The following is a 15,734-nucleotide window of genomic DNA, read 5'->3' as shown; positions in this document are numbered from 1 at the left end:
CTTCCCCTTTCGCAGCCCCTTCCTTCCTGCTCCCTCCCTGCCAACCAGTGATAGTGCTTTAGGAAACAGCCTGACTGCCTCAGCTCATCATTTCAGTGCAGTCCGCCCTTGGTGCCTCTGCTCTACTCCAGCACATCACTCTGCCTGACCTATTTACAGGCACAATTGCGACCACTGACAAACAGAAAAGGAATCTTTTTCCATGCTGGCATCATTAAGGACTGGCTACGCCTGTTTCACCCAGGTGTTCGGTGCTTGCTTCACAAGTGGAACTGAACAGGAAAAAGTTTCTTTAGGAAAAAACCCATATAAATTCAGTTACACCTGAGAAGGCTTGACAAAACGCTGAGACTGATAACATGAGGAACAAAACCTGCTCAATGTCATGCCTTGGATAACCTCCATGTGAATTCAGCAAGGCCTGACAAGCACTGAGGGCTTAATGCAATAACCCACCCAGAGCAAAGAGCTTTCTGGCCATATTTGTTCCCCATCCATCCCTGCAAATAGGAGCAGACAGGCAGGGGCAGGAATCACACCCCAAAACCTCAAAGGGAACCACAGCAGCATCCCTTCTGAAAGCTCCAGCCTCTGCTTCTGCACTAAGAAAAGCAGTTCTAGGCAACTCATCACAACATGAGGAACCAAATACCTCAACCTGAAGCCAACACAGGGTTTTCTCTCCACAAAAAGGTTCTGGGGGGGGGGGATATGGGACACTCAGTGCTGCTACAGTCTGTTATTAGTATCCTTTCCTATAATTAGTATACAGTTACCACCTTTTGCTAATTCAGTGCACTTAACCAGCAAACAAAGGAAACAATTGTGTTGCTGGTTGCACAAGGGTACAGTAACTCCTTCAAGTTGCTGCCATCAGAAATCCCAGCCTCTCAAACTCACAGAGCAGGCTTGGGAAAGCAAAGCCCATGGAACAACACCAGCCTGCAGCCTGTGGTGGGACCTGGGATGATCAGAGCAGGAAAGCAATGGACATTACAATCACTCCTGGCAGGGAAACCGACCCGATTCCAGGAGCCAGCAGTCCTTTTAGGAGGAGGGAAGGCAGATCCCCATGGCAACAGCTCACTTAGGAGATGCAGCACTGCTCAGCAGGCTGTGCCAGCAGCTACGGCCCCAACAGTGCAGTCCCCTGGCCACAAAAGGCTTTTAGCAAGAACATGAGTGCATTTCTGTTTGCTGTGATTTCCAGTAACAAGGAACTGATGTCCCAGTAGACACCGAGGATCCCGACAGCAGGAGCTGCTCTCAAAGCCTAAATTACATTCTCTTGTCACAGGGCTTGAGCATCTGAAAACCTACAGAAGCAATGAATGAAGGGAGGGCCAGGAGTAATCAAAGGCTCACCAGGCTTGTATGGGAATGCCTCAATCACATCACATTATGGCAGGAGGCTGCAGGAGCAAAGGAGCTCTGGGTAAGGGTGTCCTGGGGACAGCAGCAACACAATATTTGGGGCAGGAGGCTTAAATAAACCAGAAAATGTAACATGAAGGATAGAAAAGAATGGGAGAGGAACTGTATTCCCAAGAATAGCTCAGAAAGACCTACACTTCAATGTGAGCAGCACCCAAGGAATGGGCAGCCTATGTAGAAACATGCATCATGATGGTTAAGAGGCCACAAAATCCAGGCTTACCAGATAGGAAGAAGAGACAGCTCAGAAACTGCCGTAAAATAGGACTGCTATTTTTGCTCTAATTATAACTTGCTATTATGAATTGTCACCAAAATAACCATTTTGTTGGTGGGTATTTTGGGGAAGGCATCTGGAAGGATGCCACAGGATTCATTTATGAACCTTCACAACACCGGGTGGGTTGCATTCACTTAACTCATAGGTAACACTTGCTCATGGCCAAGGTGATGAGGTCACGCTAACACAGCCAGGTCCATCTCAAGCAAATCAGGCTGAAGCAAAACCCAAAGCAGAGCAGGGACTGATGAAACGCATGCTATGAAAAGTAGGGTAAGCACACAGTAATATTTCCAGCTCATGGCTGAATTTGAAATTAATTGCAACCACACATGAAAAAGACCCGGGGCTGGTTGCAGAGAGCTGTCAGAACATCTGCTCAGTGTGCAGAGGCAGAAAGGCAAATGGAATATCAGGATGCTCGGACACAATGGCAAAGAGCCATGCCAGGAGTACCAAAGTCATGGCAGAACGAAGGATCAGAGTACAGCATCCCACATTGGCTGCAGGGAAAAAAAAAAGGCAGAAGAATTACAAGTATTAGATGCAGGGGAAGGCAGCAACGTGAAGGTATGCCAAAAATAAAGGCAGCCTACACACGGGATGAGCATAAGGGGTAATGATGCATGAAACAAAACAGGAAAAGCCATAAAGCAAGGCTGCCCTCTCCCCTCCCCTCTGAGAGGAGCTGGAGCAGAGAACAGAAGCAAAACGTATTCAGGTGCCATTAAGGCATTAAACTCTTCTATCAGAAGCCAAGATGGAGTTTTGGCTGAATACAGCATCTGAAGCTCCTTCAGCGATAGGATCTCGGTGCCCTACTTGTTACCTTTTTAACCAGGCGAAAAAAAAGCCTAAATGGAGATTAAATAATACATGAGGTTTTTATCTAATGCTTAACTTCTCCAGCAAGGCTTTCATCACTGGGATCTTCCCTGCCAAGAGTATCTTCCCCTGCAGGCCACGTTGTTGGACTTCAATCAGAAGTCATTCATTTGTGCCACTTTGTTCCAGTTCTGCCTTCTATTAAGATGCACCAAAGTCCTTTTCCTGCCACGAGCGGCGGTCAAAAACCACGATGCTACAGCCCAGAGCGTTCCTTTTAGGCAGCAGAGCAGGTTTACACACAGAAAAATGTTCCTTGTCCTGGGAAAAGCTTCCCCGCAGCTGACCCCTGAGAGAAGGCACTGTTTGGTTTTCCCTTTTCATGCCGTCTTCTGCTCAAGATCCTTAAACATTAATTAAGTCCAACAGTCTTCAGAGATGTTAGCGCAGCTATAAAAAGGTTTCGGAACAGAGCGGCCACTGAAGGAACTGGCATCTGATCAAACTTTTAAGAGCTACACTGCCTGCTCTATGAATAAATGAAGGAATTATCAGTTTTTCAATGTCTGTTGTAGTTCTCGGAGCCTCCCGTACATATTAACAGCCCCATATTGTGCATTTGGTGGGTAAAGTGGAACGAACCTAAACCCAGCTCCATACCTCCACCAGAAGATTAACCTTCCTCAGGCAACGTTTTATATCTACCTGGGAAGAAACTACAAGCTGCCCTAAATGCTAAGAGATGCTGGCACAGCCTCTCATTGCATCACACAATTGCTTTATTGTGCCCCAGTTCTCACCAGCAGTGAGCTCAGAAAACCCAGTATTTTGTACAAGGGAATTGTAAGCACATCCTTCTGTGAACCTCTGTGAATGAAAGCAGCTCTCCCACGGATGGGGACACAACACCAGGAACAAAGCAGCTCCTGATTCAATATTTTATCATATGGCCACATCAGACCCAGAGCCTGGAGGAGCTCAGAGAGGGCTATAGAGGTTCCCAGAGCACAGCAGGGAGCTGCTGCTGCAAGAAGGGGATACCAGGGGTGAGAAAAACAGGGAAGAAATATATCCTTTCTGGGTCCTTCTAGTAAATATATAGTACATATGTAGAATACAAAGGCCTCACAGTGATCTGCAAAGAGCCCCTGGATTTTACACACAGTTCCTACTATTTGAAAGGGAAGAAATCCAGAGTGGGAGCTGCACTGAACTGTTAGGATGGGCTGTTCTGTATCAGACAAGCACCCAGCTTCACAATTGCCTGATCACTGTATTCCTGGTGCTGAGGAATCAGCCCTTTGGGAACTGCAAGTACAACAGAGCACGGCAGCTACTTGTGCACAAACAGCCCCATTGGAGCAGAACAACCCTAAGCCAGCCAAACTTCAGCATCCTGCGTCTTGAAAGCAACGCCACTGAAATGACCATAGAAATAGGCTTGTAAAAACCAACCCATAAGTTCCAAACCATCAGCATACTGCTGAGCAAACGGAACCACACCTTGCTCAGAAACAAACTTCTGCAGAGAAGCACGGTGCTTACTGTGCCCATGAAGATAAGGCTCAGTTTGGTGCTTCTAAACAGAAGAGCTGAGCTCCTCACAACTCAGCAGCCACTATTAGCAGCTGGGATTTTCTGGAGCCTTCAGTGAGACCTCCACCCACATGGGAATCCCAGACCTCCATGCTGATAGTAGCAGGCACCTCCAAAGCAGCACTCAGCTCCTATGAGGACAGTGCAGGTACCACAGGCTGCTTTCCACCCCACCAGGCACAGCCTCATATCTCCCAAGCCCAGCTGGCAGGACAGCCACTCCCATGGCTCAGTGGCAATGAAGCAGCTGGAGCTGCCATCCCCCCCACCCCGCACACATCCCAGTTGGGCACAGCCCATCACATCCCCAGCCCCACCCTTGGTGCTGTGCCACTGACACACAGCCACCACCGCAGCCTTCCTCCAGCCCTGTGCACCCAGCAGCGAGCCTGCAGGCAAGGACACCGCTCCTGCCAGCTCCTCCCATAGCCAACACTTGCAGCTCCATGGCAGCACGGACAAATTGATCTGCTCCCTACAAGGGATTTGTGCAATCATTAAGATGATCCCCAAGATAGTTTTGAGTCCCCAGCACTGGGTTATACACATGGAGAGTGCAGGAGCTGCCATCCAAGTGCTGGCAGCAGGTAGTATCTGCTGCTTGGGAGATGAGTCACGGCACGAAATTCCCCTCTATTTTCTAGGAACCAGTTAGGCAGCCAATGGCTGCAGCAATGATCTGAGCGGGCAAACACCCACACAAACCAGCAGAAATATCCTCTTTCCATAAACACACGTTATATTGGGTATATTGGACTGTAGATTTCAAGTAGAAGAGATTGCAATTGGGGAATGCGAAAACATCATCCAGATTCATTCGAAGGCAGCATAGGTTTCATTAGGATGTAATAAGGACAGAAGAGGCTGGGATAGATAAACCAATTTAAGTCAATTAAATGTATATGAGGACATTTCTGCTGGACATTACTTTCCTCCCTCAAACTCCGACACCCCACAGCACATGCCTGTACCTTCAGTAACTCTATCACCTCCTGCCAATCCTGCCTCTTAACCAAACTTTGACCAATCTCAACAACCCCAGCCTCAATCTTACAATGGTGAAGGATCCAGCTCCCTTTGACCTTCCATTTTCTCCCCATCCCAAAGCACTACCTCATTTACTGCCAGCACAAGGGACAAAGCAATTCCACAGCTGCAAGTGAACAGGAGGATACCAGAGGCACATGAGAGTTCATACACGCTTGGAGCACCGAGGTACACTTTTGGTTCTGTCTTCTAATTTGATAACAAGAGCTCCAACACCTCTGTGCTAGTTGCAAACTAATAACACTTCCAGATCAGCCCACGGGCTCCTAGAATTACCTGCAGGCTGTAGGCTCTCCGTCAGAGAGCACGAGATGGCCTTCTTGAATTACTAGGACTGATAAAAATCCAGTAGGACAAGAGAAATTCCACCTCGCTTTCGAATGCCTTGAAGTTACATCCTCACCTATCGGCGAGCGACCTCCAAAACCCACCAGCACCAAGAGCAAAACATTACCACCCTAACCCTGAGCTGTATGGAGGGACAGCTGCTTACAGAAGATCAGCTACGTTCCATTGGTGACTGGAAATGCTTTAAAAGCCTCAGGTTTGGAGCATAAAGTGCACGTTTCCACATAGCATAGCTCCACGCAGCACCACAGCTGGATGGTTTTTAATGCTGCCCTAACAAATTAGCAGCAGTACCTCAATTAGGTCAGAAGTCAACAGCCGAGCAGCGGGTATTAACACAAGCATTTAATTAGCACAGCAACCAGAAGTATAAGAGCAAGTTCAAAAGAGCAACTGGAAACTTTCACTCCATTACTGAAGTTGCTTGTTCTGCCTGCAATCAATGCTACGAGCAGGAGTTGTGCAGCCAGCCTCATCACTTGCTACAACACACACATGCATTGCATCAGCACACACAGCACCCCCTCGGCACTGTCAGACTGTGATATGACAGAGGTATTTTCCTTAACAGACCTCCCCCATCAGGGGATTTTGGGGTATCCCTTGATGTGAAGTAGGAGCTGAAGCTGTCTGCAAATGCTCATGGTGAATATGGGGGGTGTGCAAACTGGTAGCAATGAAGGCACAAGCACACATCACATCAACACGTAGCTGGTCTCAGCAAATTGAGGCCTTGGAATCCTTTCCAAGCCTGTAACTCAGATGTGAGGGCCAAGACTGGAAATTAGTACCTGAGCAGAGCATAGGAATCCCCCCAATACATAAGAACTGTCAGAGTATTCTGTCATCAAATATGAGCAAACAGCCATCTGCAGCCTTTTCAACCACGCATCCAACCCAAAAACTAAGGGCAAAAGGACCCGAGTGCTCATCCCAGATCAGCACCCCAAACACCCGCATCCCAACAGCTGCTATCAGCACCAGCCAGAAGAGCACGGCCTTACTGAGAGGGAGAGATAAACTCACAGTCAAAACACCACCAAATGCCCTGTAAATCTCAAAGCACGACCCAAGTCGGCTGCTAAACAAACCTGATAGATGTTAAAGGCTACAGAAACCCGTGTCCTTCACAGGGCCGTGCTATCTCCCAAAACAGGCACGGACAGAGCGCACACTTAAGGGCAAGGAATGAGATGACCAGCACAGAAAGTAACTGCACCACGCTCAGCCCAAGCACATTCCTGACTGCCAAGCAAAACAGAACATAACTGAAATGAACTGCAAACCAGTAACATAGCCCACAGCAAAAGCGTATCTGCTTTCTGATATGCAGCTGTCCTTGGAAGCTCTGGGGGTTTGGGATGTGGGTTTAAGGCAGTTCCAACACAGCCAGCAGAGCTTCTCAGTTGACTGCCATCGTATATACACACCAGCACATAAAATCAGGTGTTCAATATACCCATGTGAACCACCAGAGGTTTCTCAGTTCAATCCAGTAAATGCATTACTTGGCACACAATTTAGGAATGAGGATAAAATATTAAACTGTTTCTGAAAACAGGGGAATATGCCCTGATTACTATACAAAGGTTCTGGAAAAGCTACAAGGAATCCAGCTGCCACTGTATGTACCTCTGTCTTGCCCAGCAATGTCATTTACCCGCTACTTCTTTCAGACCCAGCTCAATGAATGAACTGCTCTTGAGGGAGAGGAAAACAACAGTGAGAGCAGCAGATCCTTCAAAGTCAACATGAAAGGAGAAAGGAGCTGCTTTAGCAATGGAGGGGAAAACTCATACTTGGGATGCACCTGTTGTGTCAATAGAGGAAACCACGCTCTGCCTTCAGACTTTCACAGCCAATCCAAGTCAGCAGGACTGGAGGCTGTGGAGTTTTGGTAGGCATTAATGGCACATAACACAGGGGGAGAAGCATGGAGCCAGGAAAGCATTGCTGAATGCATTAAGAAGAAATATATATATATGTTACTTGTAGCAGCATGTTTTAAGACATTGAAGCCCTAAAGCAAAATGGTTCGAATGTTTTCTTCCATCCATGTTCTGATAGAGCATGAAGAGCTGTCAGGGGGTGGGTATGTGAGGCATATCCATACAGCAAACCAGGCAGATCCCAGGAAGGAAATCTCACCTACTGCAATAAACCAACGTGGGAAGGGTGAGTTTATTCATCCATTCTGCTGGAGAGATGGAAATGGAAACATCCTGTATGGCCCTTCTCAGGTCAGTGTGAGCATAAACAAAAACCCCAACAAAAGATTCACTATCACAGTGAGTGACTGGAAAGCAGAGTGGTGGAAATTGATAGTATCTTCCACCTCTCCTTCCTACCCACAAAAAGTCCTTACAACTTGCATTGTTGCATGTTTTTGCAAGGAGGGAGCAAACTCAGATCCAGACCCGCTATTTTGACTTCTTTCCTTCACTGAAGCTGCTGTGCTTTTCCAAATGCAGAGGCACATCTGTGAGGTCCCACCTCTCCTTGCAGTCCCTACCATGCTTGTATCCACAGATGGATAATGGATGGATGGATGGATGGATGGATGGATGGATGGATGGATGGATGGATGGATGTACACCTGCAAAATTAACAGCACACAGAAAGGCTTGCAAACTACATCACGCCCACTCCTGCAGCCTTGGAGGCTTATAAATGCTTAAAAAGGAAAAAAATAATCTTCAAAACAGAATGACGGCCTCGTTTACCAAACGCTCTGATTTGAAAAAAGAGAGAAAAAAAAACCCAAAACCCAAAGAGATGAAGATTAGAAGATTCACATTCAGAACGAGTTAGAAGCTAAAAATAACCAGCCAGCTGCAATTCCCACCTTATGTGGCCAGGCAGAAGTGCTTGGTTCTCCCCCTCCCCAAACACACACATGCTCACTTCCTTCTCCGTTGCAACATCACAAGCTGAACTTGATGCTAACAAGCCACAAAGTCCTGCCCAGGATTTAAAGTCACGCCCCAGCAGTCGCACAAAGCAAGCTCTTCATGCAAGGAAAAAAAAACACCCAAAATCAAAATCCATTTACTCAACTTCTGCTAATATTAGAGGAGCTAACGTGCTCCTCCTGATCACAGAGGCAGCATGAGCTTTGGAACAGAAAAACCCATCCACCTCACCCAGCTCGTCCCCTGAGATGAAGAGAAGGCAGAAGAAGCGGCATACAATGATCATTTGTGCTGCAGTAGTGAAAAACTCAGCTCAAACCCCACCCAGCACCCAGGTCCATCAGCCCCCCAGAGTGATGCCACTTGTCACGTTCCAGCAGCACAGGAGCCTACTGCAGGTAAATGCAGCTCCTTGGCCTCTAAGCAACCAACACGGACAAAAGCCTGGGTTTAAATACCCATTTTACTTCATTTATTATTAATATATATATATATATATATTTTAAACAGCTCAGCGTGAGCTTTGCAACAGCTTCCTTAAATCAATCCTCCACCAGAGGAGATAGAAAGCCCTACAACCCCCTTCAACTAACAGGACCAGCAAGCACTCGTGGTTGTGCAGCACTGGCAGTCAGCACTAGGAAGTTCCTTATGCCAGGCTGCCAAGATAAGAGCAGTAACTGCACGTTCACGGCCTCACCAGCTCCTGTGCAGCTTTCAAGCTGCAGGAAGACAAAACCATGCGATACAGAGGGAGCTTCATCCAGATGCTTGGCCTCCAGCTGAACGCACCAGGAGCCCTTCACTTACAGAAGGCGACGCAAACGAAGCTGTTCTTTGTGTTTAAAGCAAGTGAGAAGACAGAGATCACAAATGCGAAAGTTCTTCGACTTCCTCTCTCTGCACTCTTGAGACTCACCCACAACAACTGCACCAACGACAGCTGCAGGCAGCCTGTGGATGGGGAGGCCCTGCCACCAGCAGCCAGCTGCCCTTTCACTGCCTTGCTTTCTTCCTCATGCATCCACCACTAACTCCCTGGATGGCTTTGGAAGCCAGGTGTGCTTGGCAATGGGAAGGTTGATGCTGAGCTGCACTGCTTGCTGAAGAGCAAAAGAACTGTCTTCTTTTGTATACATGCAACAGGCTATTTGAAGAAAACTAGCGCTTCCTTTTCTAATTGTAGGCCTGTTCTTATAGACTCCGAGTAATCCATACCTGCCCGGAACACGGAGGACTGAGTGTTTAGAAACCATATTTCACCTGTGCCCCAGTGCACAGTGCCAAGCCCCAGCATTTTAAAAGCCATCACATACCTAAAGGGTAAAATAAAACAGCATTTGTCAGTATCTGTTTGCTTACTTATCATCCAATCAATACTGGCAGTGCTTACAAGACAAGCATCCTGCTTTCGTTTTTCCCTGCTTTTTATGGCAGTGATATTTTTCTACATAAGCTATAAAACTATGAATGCGCGACAAAGTATGTCAGCCTTTCCAAAGAGCCCTTCCTTGTTTATGTTACAAAGCTGAACATAAATTCACTTCTAAGAAATGCAGGTGCAAATATTCATAGAACCATAGAATGGCTGGGGTTGCAAAGGCCCACAATGATCATCCATTTCCAACCCCCTGCTGTGTGCAGGGTCGCCAACCAGCAGCCCAGGCTGCCCAGAGCCACATCCAGCCTGGCCGTGAATGCCTGCAGGGATGGGGCATCCACAGCCTCCTTGGGCAACCTGTGCCAGTGCGTCACCACCCTCTGGGTGAAAAACTTCCTCCTAAGATCCAACCTAAACCTCCCCTGTCTCAGTTCAAAACCATTCCCCCTTGTCCTATCACTGTCCACCCTTGTAAACAGCCATTCTCCTTCCTGTTTACATGCTCCCTTCAAGTACTGGAAGGCAACGAGGTGTCCCCAGAGCTTTCTCTTCAAGCTAAACAAGCCCAGAATATTTTATGTAAAGCTCCAAACTTGGGTCTTCTATAGAAAAAAAAACCCTTCAGAAAATGAGGCAAAGCACGAGCAAGAAGGGGATTTCTCACCCAGGTCTTCCAGTGCAGCTTGTAGTCCCTGACAGTAGAGATGCTTCCAGCCCTTTCTGCTCATGCACAAGAAATGGAAAGCAAAACCACCCAACTAACTCAGCAAGTCAAACTGAGCAACAGTATGGGGCCTTCTCTGTTTGCTTTCACAGATCACTGCCGCTGTAACCGAGCAGTACGGCAGCCTCCCAGCCCCATCCTCTTTCCACATCTGAACTTCCACATCCCAAGACCAGTGGGTTTGCTGCACAGGATGGATATTCTGCAGCTGGATCAGCTTCCCGCTAACACCAACCTGAGCCCACACAGCTCAGCAATACAAGGGAGAGGCTCCAATACAAGGGCTTTCACCATCACCTGCACCAGCCTGAATTCATCCCAACTCACAGCCTCATGAGTTCAATGTCAGTTTCATGCTCCCAAAATGGGGAACCTCTGCTCCTGAACCATGGGTGTCAGTGGGGATCCGACTTTCTATTTTAATCAATACGTTCTGCCAAGCTGCAGAAAACAGTACACATGTATCATCACAAAGAGATGAAACCCCATGGGCAAATAAAACTAAGGCTCGATTTAGGCCTCACATTTCAAGGCTCCATCTTGAGTTCAAGTACAAGAGCATAGTGCCACTGAATTTTAAGAAAGTTATTAAAGTTTAATAGCATAAGATACCCGGCCTTCCCTAGAACAGGCTTTCTCCTCTCCTCACACAGCTGCTTGTTACTACACTTACTGAAGGGAAACGATTCTGCTATCAGATGAACTAAAATCCACAGTGGGAGCATCCACACAAAAGTGCCGCAGGTTGTCACAGGGCAGCCTGAGCCTGAAGGCTGCCAAAGCTTATGAGGTTTTTCCATCTGCTTTACACCATATCAGGCAGCAGGATTTATGTCGCCCAGCTGAAAACTGAACAAAAAATTCCTAAGTGAGAACACGGCAGATAAAGAGTTAGGCAGATTCAGAGGAAACATTCAGTGGAATATATAGGACTGCTTTGGGCAAGAAGGCGCTGAGGGCTCGCTAGTGGCACAATAAGCAATTGTGCCATGTCAAGCTGCCAAAATTCACTCAGGCTATGGCCTGACCTGCATGCAAATCCAGTCGTGAAACAGAACCGAGGAGCTCTGGGCGGATGCAAACCTCAATGCATCTGCTTGGGTCCTGCTCCACAGCCCCGGTACTGCACCTACCCTGGGTAATTGAGGGTGAAGCAGGAGCAGCCACTATCATCTCTTCAGCTATTAAGGCTCTGTAATGAACGCTCTAACAACAACCCAGGTGCAACCAGCCCTCCCCTTGTGAGGGCTCCAGCTATAATAGGCTCCTTGAACATTCCTGCAGTGTTTTCTGCAGATCTCACAGCATGAGGCTACTGACTGTGCTCTCACAGCCTTCTGAGGCAGTGATTAGTCAACATCTTTTCCTCCTCCATTTAAATCCAGATAAAAAACACGGAGGCAGAAACCTAGCAAATGACCGCCCCGTGGATACACAACTGAGTGCTGGCACACAGAATCCAGATCTTCCAGATTCCAGCCCCGTCATCAGCCAGGAGGCCATCATTACCAAGAAAGAAATGAGTTTGCTCTTATAAATAGCATCCGGATACAAGTCTTGCTGAGGTATCTGTGAGCAGCTGACCTCACACACAGCAGAGCCATAGGGGAGCCCCTCGCCATCCATTTCTGGGCCTGGGAGCTGTCATGGAACCACTGCTGGGCTCAAGGAAGCCCCTGTGCTCTGCTCCTGGAGGAGCCCAACCTGATTCGGAATTAACTATGCAAGAACCAAAAGAATAAAATCATCCCCATACTTACCCAGTTGTTCAGGTTGTAGGTATCTGTATGACTACCCCCTGCCCACCCCAGGCCTCAACAACAGCAGCTCCACAGCCAGAATGGGAGCTCCCCCTCTATGGGAAGAGCCCAAAATTGGAAGGTTGTCACCTCCTGGAATTTGTCTTCCCCTGGAGGGAGCAGCAGATGAATTCACACATGAGAAATGACTGTCCAGGTGGAAGAGCACGCTAGAATGCTTTTCATTTCTATTCCTCACTTTGGGAGACACCTAAACCCTTCCTTTTCCAGGTTGCTTCACAACAAACCCAGTATCTCTGCTATGAAGGAAACGTGACTCTCACACTTCCACTGAAGGCTCAGCTCTTAATGCTGAAGAGTCAAAATTCATCGCATCCTCCCCGGGATGAGGGAACTGACAGCATTAGTATGCACCGAAGCACCGCCTGGCTGTGCGGAGCGGATGAGACCTGACTCTTAACAGAGGCTGTTTCCATCCCAGCTCACATTTAGGTCTCAATTATCTTATCTGCTCCGCCACTCACAGACTTTCCAGATAAGCCCTGTGTTTTCCCCCCTTCTTTTGAAAGAAGCTTAAAGCTCGGACCGAAACCCCAACCGTCACTGACTTCGGAAACGTTATAGCCTGAAATAAATCTTAGTTTAATAGTCTTAAAACACATTCTCTACCCAGGTTAGAACTGAAACCCAGAGCTGGCCAATAGGCTACGCGAGTTTTAATAGAAGCAGCACATTCTGCAAGCAGAGAGGGAATATTTTCCCAATTCCAGTCTATTCCCATAGTTTAGGTCACTCAGCAGTTCAACTGAAGTTCAGAAACTGCCTAAGAGCTGGGAGGGGACTAAAGCCTGTCTTCCTTTTCCAATCTGTGACTAAGAATGAGGCAAGCAAAGGGAGGATCTGAGATCCTGAAGGTGACGGTAACAGGAGGTCATTAGTTAATTCCCTCAACTATAGATAACGCTTCCTTTTATTAAATCAGATCAGATCATAGTGATGTCAATTTCTTCCCCCATGACGGTTACAGCACATTGGAATGTCAGTCAGAAGAAGTAAATGCAGAACAAACCGCGGCGGTGCCAATTTTGCCATGAAGTCTGATCATTTATCACTGAAATTAATGACTTCACTTATTGAAAGAGCTCAATAAATGCACTCCTGCAACCAAGGACTTACAACTGCAGCGCCTGTGAGCTCCAATATGATGCAGTGAGTGCTACGAAGCCGTGGCTGAAGTGGTGCAGATCAACTGAATAGTTAAGAAATGCAGGAGAGCTCCAGGAAACAGAGGGATGGAAGTTACAGCCTTTACCTGCACTTCTGCATGCTTACCTTGGTGCACTGGAACCAAGGTGAGCATTTATTCCTTCCACCCACAGCACTGAAAATCCCAAACCTCCCTCAGCCATGCAAAGACTAAAGAGAACGAAGACGCTCTGGCCAATGAAACAGGAAGAAAACCATATGCTCACACAAGGCAATGCACTCAGAGCAGTGTTAGTAGCACAAACAAACTGCAGCTCCCAGTGAAACATCCAGTGAATTCACAGCAGCGGTCACTGGTTTTATAAGAGTGCTGTTTCCATTTAAAGGGACTATTTCAGAGTTGAGCACCACAATGTGATGCACCCAACACAACCCAGCAGACGGGGCTGTTTACAAAGCTTTCTGCTCAGCGTTAGACTGAAAATCCAAACTTTTTGCTGTGGAATAAAGCAAACACTGTGTCTCACTGTTTGCAGTGCCATAAGCTCTGATACAAAGGAAAACATCATCTCAACGTGAATCGTCAGTAGACCACATTCTTGTGAACCTGGTTTAAACACAGCATGCAAGGGCAGCCCTGAGCCAACCTGCTTGATTTCGGTGCAAGGTACCCTCAAACCACTTATTTAAAGCAAAGAAATAGGAAACTCATGGAGAAGCTGAGGATAACTCCAGAGGCAGAGTCACTGCGCACAAATATTTGGCACACATACATCAGTTCCACTCCAGCAGGGACACCCTGGACATCAAACAAGCAATGGTACCTGGAAGCCATAAAGCCTTTCATCCTACACTGCTGAATGCAAGTGTAAATGCACACGCTGCACAGGGGCTGCATTCATGTGGGCTCGGAGGTAAAGTCCAGCATCACCAGTAGCAAATGAGAGCCGGACGAGGCACAACTCAGGGTGAGTTCACTGCTCACCCAATGAGGATGGGTTCATCTGAGTGAGTTAGGTGCTCTAACTTCATCCAATTAACCCCACGCTCCAGCTGTGCCTAATTAGCGATGCTCCGAAGGACAGATTGAAATGAATATGCTGTACCAACTGTGAGATTGCCCTTCTCTGAAAGCCTCTGGTAGCTAAGCAGTAAGGCATGCAACCGCGTGTTCCCACGTAGCTATTGGTTTCACTACATCTGAAATGAACCAGAGTCCATTTTGACCTAATATTCAGGGTGGGGAAAAACTGTAATTACATCAACATCAAGCTATTACCTGTTCAAGGGAACAAGTGCTTGCTTCATTAACAACTCGGACAAACTTGTTTTGTAAGCTCCCTATATTAAATGTGAAGTTTCCCTGTCCCTACAAATTAAACTATTTCTTAGGGAAAGTCCAGCAAGTGAACACCAGGAGGAGCCTATAAACATAAAAGCTTCCAAAATGCCCAAATCCAACACATCCTTTCACCAGACTCAGTATGACAAGCTCTGCCAGGACACAAAGACAGAAGCCCTTCCAAACTCACTTTGAGCTCACTATATATCTTCGTATCTATCACTATAACTATTGGTAGCAGCAGCACTCCCGGCTTTGGCAATCTGAGAGCAGAAAGCTACTGATCCTTAAAGGCGTCTTTAATATATCTGAGAAACGAAAGAGTGGTTGGATGGTTCAAGAGAATAAGAACTACAGGTCACGCTGGAAGTGTGATCCTTTAACACTGCACCAGGGCTTTAGGAAGAGTCAGTGGGAGCTCCCACGGCACCACAACCAACTCCAACATCCTTCAATAGCTCCGGAGATGGAAGACCACACCCCACCAATTGACTTTAATTTCTACTTCAACTTTCCTCCTCATTCATTAGGAGCTGAGCTTCACGCAGATTACAGCTCCTGACATGCAAACCCCGATGATGATTTCAGGCGCTGTGTGCCATACAATCAAGTTCTGTGCGCTGAGATGCGGCCACGGCAGATCGAAACGAGAAGCCTGAATGTCTGCTACCAGTGAGAGGTTACACGGGGAGAGAGATTCCCTTATTTCTCCCTTAAGATACCCACGGTTCACCCGCAGGCGACGCACACGTATGAGAGCAGCTCTTAACAAATGAATCAGAAAGAAAGCGAAGCTCGGTGATTGCCCAGAGCGATAAGAGGGGCAGAGTGGGGAGGACACACAGCCACCCCTCGGAAACAGCAGCAACGCAATCGCGT

At 47.4% G+C, this 15,734-nt stretch overlaps 1 protein-coding gene across 7 annotated transcripts in view; it reads right to left on the bottom strand.

The window, feature by feature from the left end:
- TAOK3 (TAO kinase 3) overlaps window positions 1–15,734 on the bottom strand; it is a 63,797-nt gene that overhangs the window by 47,344 nt on the left and 719 nt on the right. Inside the window, exon 1 of one of the 7 annotated variants that reach the window (XM_085556155.1) lies at window positions 12,308–12,981. The exons of 4 other annotated variants lie outside the window; for them this stretch is intronic. The gene's annotated coding sequence lies outside the window, so the exon portion shown is untranslated. Of the gene's footprint in view, window positions 1–6,321; window positions 6,448–12,307; window positions 12,982–15,734 lie in introns of those variants that run through there. 2 more of the 7 variants (XM_085556154.1, XM_085556156.1) reach the window with 2 other exon arrangements.

The sequence above is a fragment of the Coturnix japonica genome, chromosome 9, assembly GCF_054131305.1.
Source record: "Coturnix japonica strain WE chromosome 9, WE-NBRP24, whole genome shotgun sequence".
Taxonomy (NCBI): domain Eukaryota; kingdom Metazoa; phylum Chordata; class Aves; order Galliformes; family Phasianidae; genus Coturnix; species Coturnix japonica.
This window is presented reverse-complemented; position numbering and strand designations above follow the sequence as displayed.